The following is an 8,626-nucleotide window of genomic DNA, read 5'->3' on the forward strand; positions in this document are numbered from 1 at the left end:
GTGGTTCGTGGGTTCGAGCCCTGCAACCGGCTCTGTGCTGACAGCTCAGAGCCTGGAGCCTGCTTTGGATTCTGTATCTCCCTCTTCTCTCTGCCCACCCCCCACTCAGCTAACACTCATCTCTGTCCCTCTCTGTCTCTGTCTCTCTCAAAAATAAATAAACATTAAAAAAAGAAAAGAACCCATAGTTATTTGCCATGAAGTTAATCCGAAACTCACCTAAGAATAACTTGTTCACCAGTTTATTTCACATCAGTACAAGTTGCATGAAAAAGTCTTAACTTGCTTTTGACGTAAGCCCCTCCTTCTTCTATTTTTGTAACAGAGAAGCAAAATTCTCCACTGTTGTTGTTTTTTTCCCCTGAGCATTCTTAACATGTTAGGACTTAGTTCAGATCCTTTTGAGAACAACGTAATTGTTAGGAATGTGATCAAGGGCCCTATTCAGTAGGAATGTACACACGATTTACATGGCCACGTTATGTTCGTTTCAGTGCTATACTCTCAAGTCACGTAGAAGTGGCTTGAAGATGAATGCATACCCCCCAAATTATTCAATCTTTGCTCAGATTGTTGCAGCAGTATAGTGAGGCCATTCTCTCTGCTGGGCTTGTGTCAGCACTTCTAAACTAACCCTGTTTTTCCAAGTCTTTCAGACTTGGCTGTGAAACTGCCCTGTGGGTCTGAAATTCAGGAGACAGTATGGTAAGGCCGTTTTGATTAGATTTCTGCAAGCTTCTCTGTCTGAGCCGTCTGCTCAGTACATGATACCCAAAGAAGATTGCACAATTCTTCACCTGTTGTGTTTCTAAAATGAAATGGGATTATCTACCTGACAACCAGGACAGGGTGAGTATTGCCATTTAGGAATCAATTAAAGTCAATTGCTTTGATCCTTTGGAATTATATCTAAAACACCTTTGAGTTGTCTAAAAATTTCAGATATGCGATTTTGAATCTCCATTTTTATGAAATGTGAAGGTGGTATTCATTTTTTCCGATTCTCTCATTTATGTGAGTTTTTCACCCTTAAAATCTGGGACTAAAGAAAAAATGTTCACGTACTTATTCTCAAGTGATATGCTTCAGTCCAATGCTTGCTTATTCCGAGACAAGAGGTACCACGATTTCCAGACATTTACTCTAAGTTGGGTTGCAATCTAAACCACACACACAGATTGCTCACTTCTCTTAGCAGTGTCAAGAATTGGGGTGTGTTTTTACAGATGAAGCAAAAGGGGAAGAACACAGTTGGAAATGACTGCTGTAAATCATTTTGCCTTTGGTTTCTGCAGGTTTCAGAGAAAGGCAGGTTGGCACAGTGGAAAGTGCACAGGCTCTGAGTCTTCAGACCCAGTGTTACCACTATGTGACCCAGGGCATATTAATGAGCCTCAACTCAACGGAACCTCTTCAACTCAACCTATGACAATAACACTTCATTCACAGGTTAGGATTCACTCATTTATCTATTCAAGAAATATTGGTGGGGCCCATTTGCTATGTGCCAAGCACCTAAGCATTAGAGCTACATACAATCTCTGTCCTGATGAAGTCTACAGCCAGTAGACAAACCTGAATCCAATAAGAACCTAAATAAAAGCTAAAAGGTAGACTTACAAAATGGGAAGTGTGACAAAAGACAGGCACATGCTTCTTTGAGATCAGATCAGCCTTCAGGGAACCACGGAGGCTTCCCCTAAGTGAGTGACGTTGAGCTGAATTCAAGGTTGAGGAAGCATTAGCGAGGCAGGGTTGGGGGTACTGGGCAGGGGTTGTATTCAGGCAGGGAGATCAGCACATGCATCAGCCTTGCAGCAGGAAGAAGCACAGCACCCAAGCAGGGAGAATGCAGGGGAGTGTGGAGCAAGAAGAGATAAGGTAGGAGCCATAATGGGGTCTTATAGCTACGGTGATCCTATTTGCCTCACTCCCTTTAACTCTCAAAACGTACCCATGTGGATAACTGTATGATCCCACTACTCATAGGCACATAATCATTTTGAAAGCAGTAAAGAAATTTAAGCATGGGAATGATATAACAGGTTTAGAAAGCCAAGATGTAGACAACAAATCACCTTACCTGCAGCCTCTTCTCTGAGTGCATATTTCACATGAGCCTCGTGTGGAAACAGCCTGAAAAGAGCAGAACTACAAAAGTTATCAAGGCATAATACAAGTATCTTCCACAAATGGGTTTCAGGTTTAAGGTATGTTTAGTGCTGTATTAGGATTCTCCAGAAAGACAAAACCAATAGAGAGAGAGGGAGATTTTTAAGGAATTGGCTTATATGATTATAGAAGCTTGGCAAATCCAAAGACTGCAGGGAATGCTGGCAGACTGGAGACCCAGAGAAGAGTTGCTGTTTGAGTCCAAAGGCAGTCTGCTGGAAGAATTTTCCCTTCTTTGGGAAAGGTCCATCTTTTATCTATTGAGACCTTCAACTGATTAGACAAGGCCCACCCATGTTAGGGAGGGTGATCTGCTTTAGTCAACATCTACAGACTTTAATGTTGATCTCATTAAAAGAAAATACCTTCACAGAAACATCTAGAATGATGTTTGAGGGGCACCCAGGTGGCTCAGTCGGTTGAGCGTCCGACTTCGGCTCGGGTCATGATCTCACGGTTTGTGAGTTTGAGCCCTGCATCCTGCTCTGTGCTGACAGCCCGGAGCCTGGAGCCTGATTCAGATTCTGCGTCTCCCTCTCTCTCTGCCCCTCCCCTGTTCACGCTCCATCTCTCTCACTCTCTCAAAAATAAACAAACATTTAGAATGATGTTTGAGCAAATATCTGGGTACGATGGCCTAGTCAAGTTGACACATATAATTAACCATCACAAGTACCTACTTGTACAGGTAAATCAGTGAGGTTTTGACCCTTCTGGTTTTTGAAGAGCAAATTGCTTAATCCAAATATTCTTGGGATCTACTCCCAACTGGATTTGCTCCCACAGATTCTCATGGCATATATGCTGGGAAACCAGCTCAATCCAGTTTCTAAATAGACAAAACAAAGTTTCCGAAGAGGCACAATGGACTTTGAGTTCCCAAGGATTCTCACCTGCCAAAGGCCCCACTGGTCCCAGATTCCAGAGTGGAGTGGTGAGATGTTCCAGGAGGCGGTGTGGCTGACAGACCTCTCCTCTTAAAAGTTTCCCACCTTGGAAGAATAAGGCAAGAACTGTTTTGTTTGTCAAGGAAATTCCCTGAGGGATACAATAACTTTGAAACTTCACAATTTTAATAAGGAAGTTATAAAGACCAACAACTAAGAGCTGAAACTCTTCTCCCACATTCTCGTTAAAAAAGAAAAGAAAAGAAAGGGGAAAAGGACATGTCATATAAGTAGCTTCTCTGTGATACTTTGTGTGTGTGTAAAGTAATAGTTTTGTATTACAGTTTAACCACGCCAGCTGTGTCGGTGATATTAAACCATGATTTCCCCATGGCATTAGCATTTGACTTGTTAATCCACAAATCCCCTCCCTTCTGCTCAAGAAGAAAAAAAATAACATTCTCTGATTCTGTGTCCATGTATCCCCTTGTTCAAGGAAGTAAGCAAGAGGTGAGCCTGGGTGGCTCAGTTGGTTAAGTGTCTGACTTCAGCTCAGGTCATGATCTCACAGCTTATGGGTTCAAGCCCTATGTTGGGCTCTGTGCTGACAGCTTGAAGCCTGCTTCGAATTGTGTCTCCCTCTCTCTCTGCCCCTCCCCTGTGCACTCGTGCATTTTCTCTCTCTCTCTCTCTCTCTCTCTCTCTCTCTTTCTTTCTCTCTCTCAAAAATAAATAGACATGTAAAATATTTCAAAAAAAAAAAAGTAAGCAAGAGGTAAAAGAATTCAGAAAGTGTAAGGGGCTTTCTGAAGATGTTCAGACTGCACCCATATTTTGTTTTCTTTTTTTCCTTGTCTTTTTATAACTCCAAGAGGGGATATTTAAAAAGGGAAGAGAACATTTTCAATGATAAGAGTTGTTATGCAGACTAGCTGATTTTTAACTTCACTGTAGATGGAACAAGAGACAATGGCTTAGACTTAGTGTCAGTGACTAAAGTTGTAGAGATCTACATGATCGAGAGCAGCATAAATTAAAAGAGGTGTCTGAGAGACACTGTGGACTCTGCTTTCTGAAAAGAATCAGAGTAATAACAGACCAGGATTTTCCACACCAGTAATATTAGGACACGCCGGTGTGTTAAACAACTTAAGTGTGTGTCTCAGGAAGGATTTTTGCCTCACATATCCCAGGACCCAGTTGCCCCAGACCTGTAACTGTCCAGGGATCTCAAACTTTTACTTTCTATTACCCTCTCAGTTCAAAACATACACCACGACTTTGGGGAAACAAATGGTTTGACCTGCCTGCTCTTGGGTGCATCGCCACCTCAATGGCCAGTGCAGCTAGGGTTAACTAGATTTCCTTTCTATAGTGTATATTGTAACAAACCAGAGCACAAAGACTCATCTGTGTTGACACACACCATGAAACCACACATGCTGACTTAAATATATTATATATATTACATATATGGCAAATCATTCTAAATAATGTTCTATAACTTTTTTCTCAATGTATAAAAACATACTGATTTTCTTTCTCCAAACAAAGTGATAAATTGCTCTTCTGGAAAGCTACGGTATTTCTAGTAGATTAGCCAGTTATTTGCAAGTTGAAACAACCTGATGTTTGAAGATTCTTCATCATCTGGGGCACCTGGGTGGCTCAGTTGGTTAAGCACCTGACTCCTGATCTCAGTTCAGGTCTTGATCTCTGGGTCATGAGTTCAAGCCCCATGCTGGGCTCCACATTGAGCGTGGAGCTTACTTTAAAAAAAACTCCTTCTTCTGAAGATTCTTCATCATCCAATGCCAGCTTTACTTTAGGAGCTAGCTAACTCCAACCTACTTCATGTGGATAGCAAGTCTACCTACTTCTTTAGAGGTAGAACCAAGCAGAAACAAAACAGCTGGCCAGGTTTAAGGGAATGGAATGGGAATAGAGTAGGGAAAGGGAGGTACACTGCTTATGTGACCACATTTTTCACTCTATGACTTATCATAAAAAAGAGTTTGTCAAAGGACAATACATTTCATCCACCGTATCTCTCCACCATCGTTTCCTTTTGTTCCTTATCCAATTAAGCACTTCCAATCTATCTTATCCATGACTATCAGTTTTTGGTCCACACCCTTCTCACATTGTAGAAGAAAACACTAGATTCTTCAGAAAGGTATAGATTCAACACAGAATGATTATATGGTACAGACCACATCTTACTAAGACAACATAATGCTGCTCTGCCTGAAGTTAGGGGAGGATGCTCTAACTATAAATATTCTGTCAAGGTCCTCATATGTCTATTGTTTAAACTGAGTTTGATTTAAGTGATATTTCCAAATCCCGGCATTGAACAAAATATTTACACTCATTTATAAAAATTCGGAGAGATTTATTTCCTTCCAGGTATGAGGGATAGGGAATATTTTTTCCTACCATAGAGAGTCTGAGTTTTGTTTTTGATGTGATGGGTCAGGAATTGATGCCAAGTCCAGGTTCTTGGGAAGAGAGACTGTAATGATCTGAACTATGTCCCTGCTGCCTCCCCAAATTCATATGTTGAAGCCCCCACCCCCACAATGTAACTATATTTATAGATATGGCTTTTACAGAGGTAATAAAGTTTATGTAAGGTCTTAAGGGTGAGGCCCTAATCCTATAGAACTTGTGTCCTTATAAGAAGAAGAACAAGCAACAGAGCTAGTCCTCTCTCTCTCTCTCTCTTTCTCTTTCCCTGCATGCACATAAAGAGGTCATGTGAGTACACACCAAGATGGCGGCCACCTACAAGCCAACAGAGAAGACTTCAGAATGAAACCTATCATGCCAGCACCTTGATCATAGACTTCCAAGAACTATGAAAAATAAGTTTCTGCTGCTTAAGTCACCCAGTCTCTTGTATTTTGTTATGGCGGTCCTAGCCGACTAAAACGGAGATCAAGTGCCCGATTCGGAAGAGCGGGAGATGGGCCAGGACAGAGGCCCAGTGATAATTCTGAAGAGCTAGAATGTCCCCAAGGTTTAGGAAACACTGAGGAAGCACCAGTATATATAGAAACATGGCATGCAATTACACTGAGATCTGAGAACCAAGCCAAAGGATCGGCTAGTACATAACTTAGTGGTTTAGAACAGAATAGAATTTGAATCCTTGCTCTTCCCAGCTGTGTCATCTTTAGCAACTTTTCCTGAGCTTCAGTTTTCTCATTTGTGAAATGAAGATAAATGTAGTAACTATTTATTATGAAGATTAAACAAGACAGGTAAAGAGCTCAGCACAGTACCTGCCTAATAGAAAACACTTAAGTCATCAAAAGCAAGAAAGAGAACAAAGAGGTCACAGTTGCCACTTAATCGCTAACATGGCTAGAGGATAGAAGTAGAGCATGGCACAAACTAACAGTTCAAAATGGGGACCTGGGAACAACATCTCCAAAGGCAGAACAACTACCAGGAACCACAGCCCTGCAGAGCATGACTGTTGGATGCAGGGCAGGAGCTGGCTGCTTGCTCCCTATTCTAAGTAGCCTTGCTGATATGGATAGATGTACATGTCATTGTTCTAGAAGAAAACAGCCCACTCAATGAGTATGAAAGCCAGAAGAATTATGGTTCAGGAAGATTGACGAAGGATGGTAAAACACCCCGGGGCTAGCAAGAGAGGGACACCATCAGCAATCCTAAACCTGAATGGCACCCGGAAGAAATGGTTACTGAATCCCCAAGAGACCTGCATCGTTGGAAAGGGTCTCATCAGGAACTGTGACCTTTTGCAGAAAACACAACTGCTAATAACCTGAGGCCTGGCACGAAGGGCAGGGGGAAATAAGTAGATCCACCTCTCTCTCCTGTCACTCTCTGACTTCTTGGCAGTCTCTCCCATCGGCCAAACCCAAGCAGAAGTCAGAGGCAAGCGAGCCCAGATGATTTAGTCCATAGGCATCAGCCGCATGGGGCTCAGAGTGGAGAAAGGTGGAGGGTCAGTCTTTAAGGGCACACAGCATGTACAGGCAGCAAACAAAGGATGAAAGGAATGTACTATCCCTCCAAAAAAGATGGAAGTCTGAAGGCATCGTTCTTAGAGTGGAGACTAGGTTTTCTTAGGAGCCCTCTGCAGTAGAACTACAAACTCATCAAGGCAGAAAGGAGCTAAGAAATTCCTCTGTCTCCTGAGGAACACAAAGACCCCCTCCCTGGCACCTTCATCCAACACACATCTCCTTCTCTGAATATATTCCCTCATGTGCATTTCAGAATCTTTAGCACCTGCTTCCTGCCTGGGTGGCTGCTCTTTTCTCCTTCAGCTTCCTGGAAGCTTACATTTCTTCTGAGAAATTCTGTTTCCAAGTGAGCTCTGATGACCCTATCCTACTGTACCTAGGGACAAGTTTGACTTGAAATGCTTTGGAGTCTGGCGCATATATATGAACACAATTCAGGGAGAGAAAGTTAAAGTCTTCTGCTTCATCTTTAACCTGTGTCCTGAATGCTCTACTTTGTTTTCTGCTAGTCATTGAAGAGTAATGGACTCTGATCATTTTCATCTTGGAATGTATTGCGAAGATGTTGACTTTGGGATCTAGTCCCCTTGCCTCCACCCCACCGGATATGCACTCATAAGTCTTGTTGACATTAATGAATAGTTGTGTGTGCACAGTGTGAGGACAAAAAAGACAACTGAGGGTCAGAGAGGCAATTTCTTTGCTAGAAGCAAGAGCAATAAACTTGATCCAACAAAGGAACTGGTGGAGTAGCGACATAGGCTTTTTTTTTTTTTTTTTTTAATTCTATAGGGAGACATTCTAAGCTATCCTAATTAATACAATCTTTTGTGCATTACGTTCAGAAGAGCGTTTCCCTTTCAGGAAGGAATCTAACAGCACAGCAAACATATGCATTTTTGGCTGCTTTTCAAGCCATATTTATTAACTAAGTGCTAGGGTGGAGGATGATTTTCTTGCCAACAGGATTCGGAGGACATCGCGCTTGAAAGCACATCAAGGAATGAACCGTTTCTATGACAAGCACAATCACTGCCTGTAACTCCAAGCTAGCTGGTGCTGTCAGCACTGACCACATAAACCACAGACTAACTGAAGAACTTCAGACACCTAGGATTAAACACAGTCTCCCAGTATTATGAGGTGCCGGAACCAATCCCCAGGGCCACTTGAATTTAGAGAAAATAGCAGCTGGTCAGACAGAGACCATTTCCGACTTCTCCCCACCATTTTGGACACAAGGATCTTCCTGGTGCTGAACTCTCTCATATCCTGTTGCTGAGGAGGAGTATCCTATTCACCAGAGGGCCTACGCTACTCCACACACCCTTTGCAAAACAACTTTTCTGGGAGAAATCCAATGACCTATGAAACTAAAGCAGGGAAGCTGCCAGGTAATTAAGACACAGGCAAGTTTTCTTTGGTGCCTCCCCACCGCCCCCCTCCCCACACCCCTGCCCACCCCTCCCTCGGGTCTCTTCCAGCTTCCAAAGTCAGAAATTCTCCTTCCCTCAGAGGCAGCCTGTGAAGATGAGGTTGGAATAAAAGGTGGTTACAGGGTTC

The 8,626-nt window shown here is 42.6% G+C and overlaps 1 long non-coding RNA gene across 1 annotated transcript; it reads left to right on the top strand.

Annotated features, from left to right (window-relative positions):
• The first annotated feature begins 650 nt into the window (after window positions 1-650).
• On the top strand, window positions 651-5,884 carry LOC125909834 (uncharacterized). The gene is made up of 3 exons (XR_007453786.1): window positions 651-849; window positions 1,296-1,449; window positions 5,813-5,884. It is a non-coding gene; the product is annotated as an uncharacterized LOC125909834 (long non-coding RNA).
• Window positions 5,885-8,626: the final 2,742 nt, after the last annotated feature.

This window comes from Panthera uncia (assembly GCF_023721935.1).
Source record: "Panthera uncia isolate 11264 chromosome B3 unlocalized genomic scaffold, Puncia_PCG_1.0 HiC_scaffold_1, whole genome shotgun sequence".
Taxonomy (NCBI): Eukaryota; Metazoa; Chordata; class Mammalia; order Carnivora; family Felidae; genus Panthera; species Panthera uncia.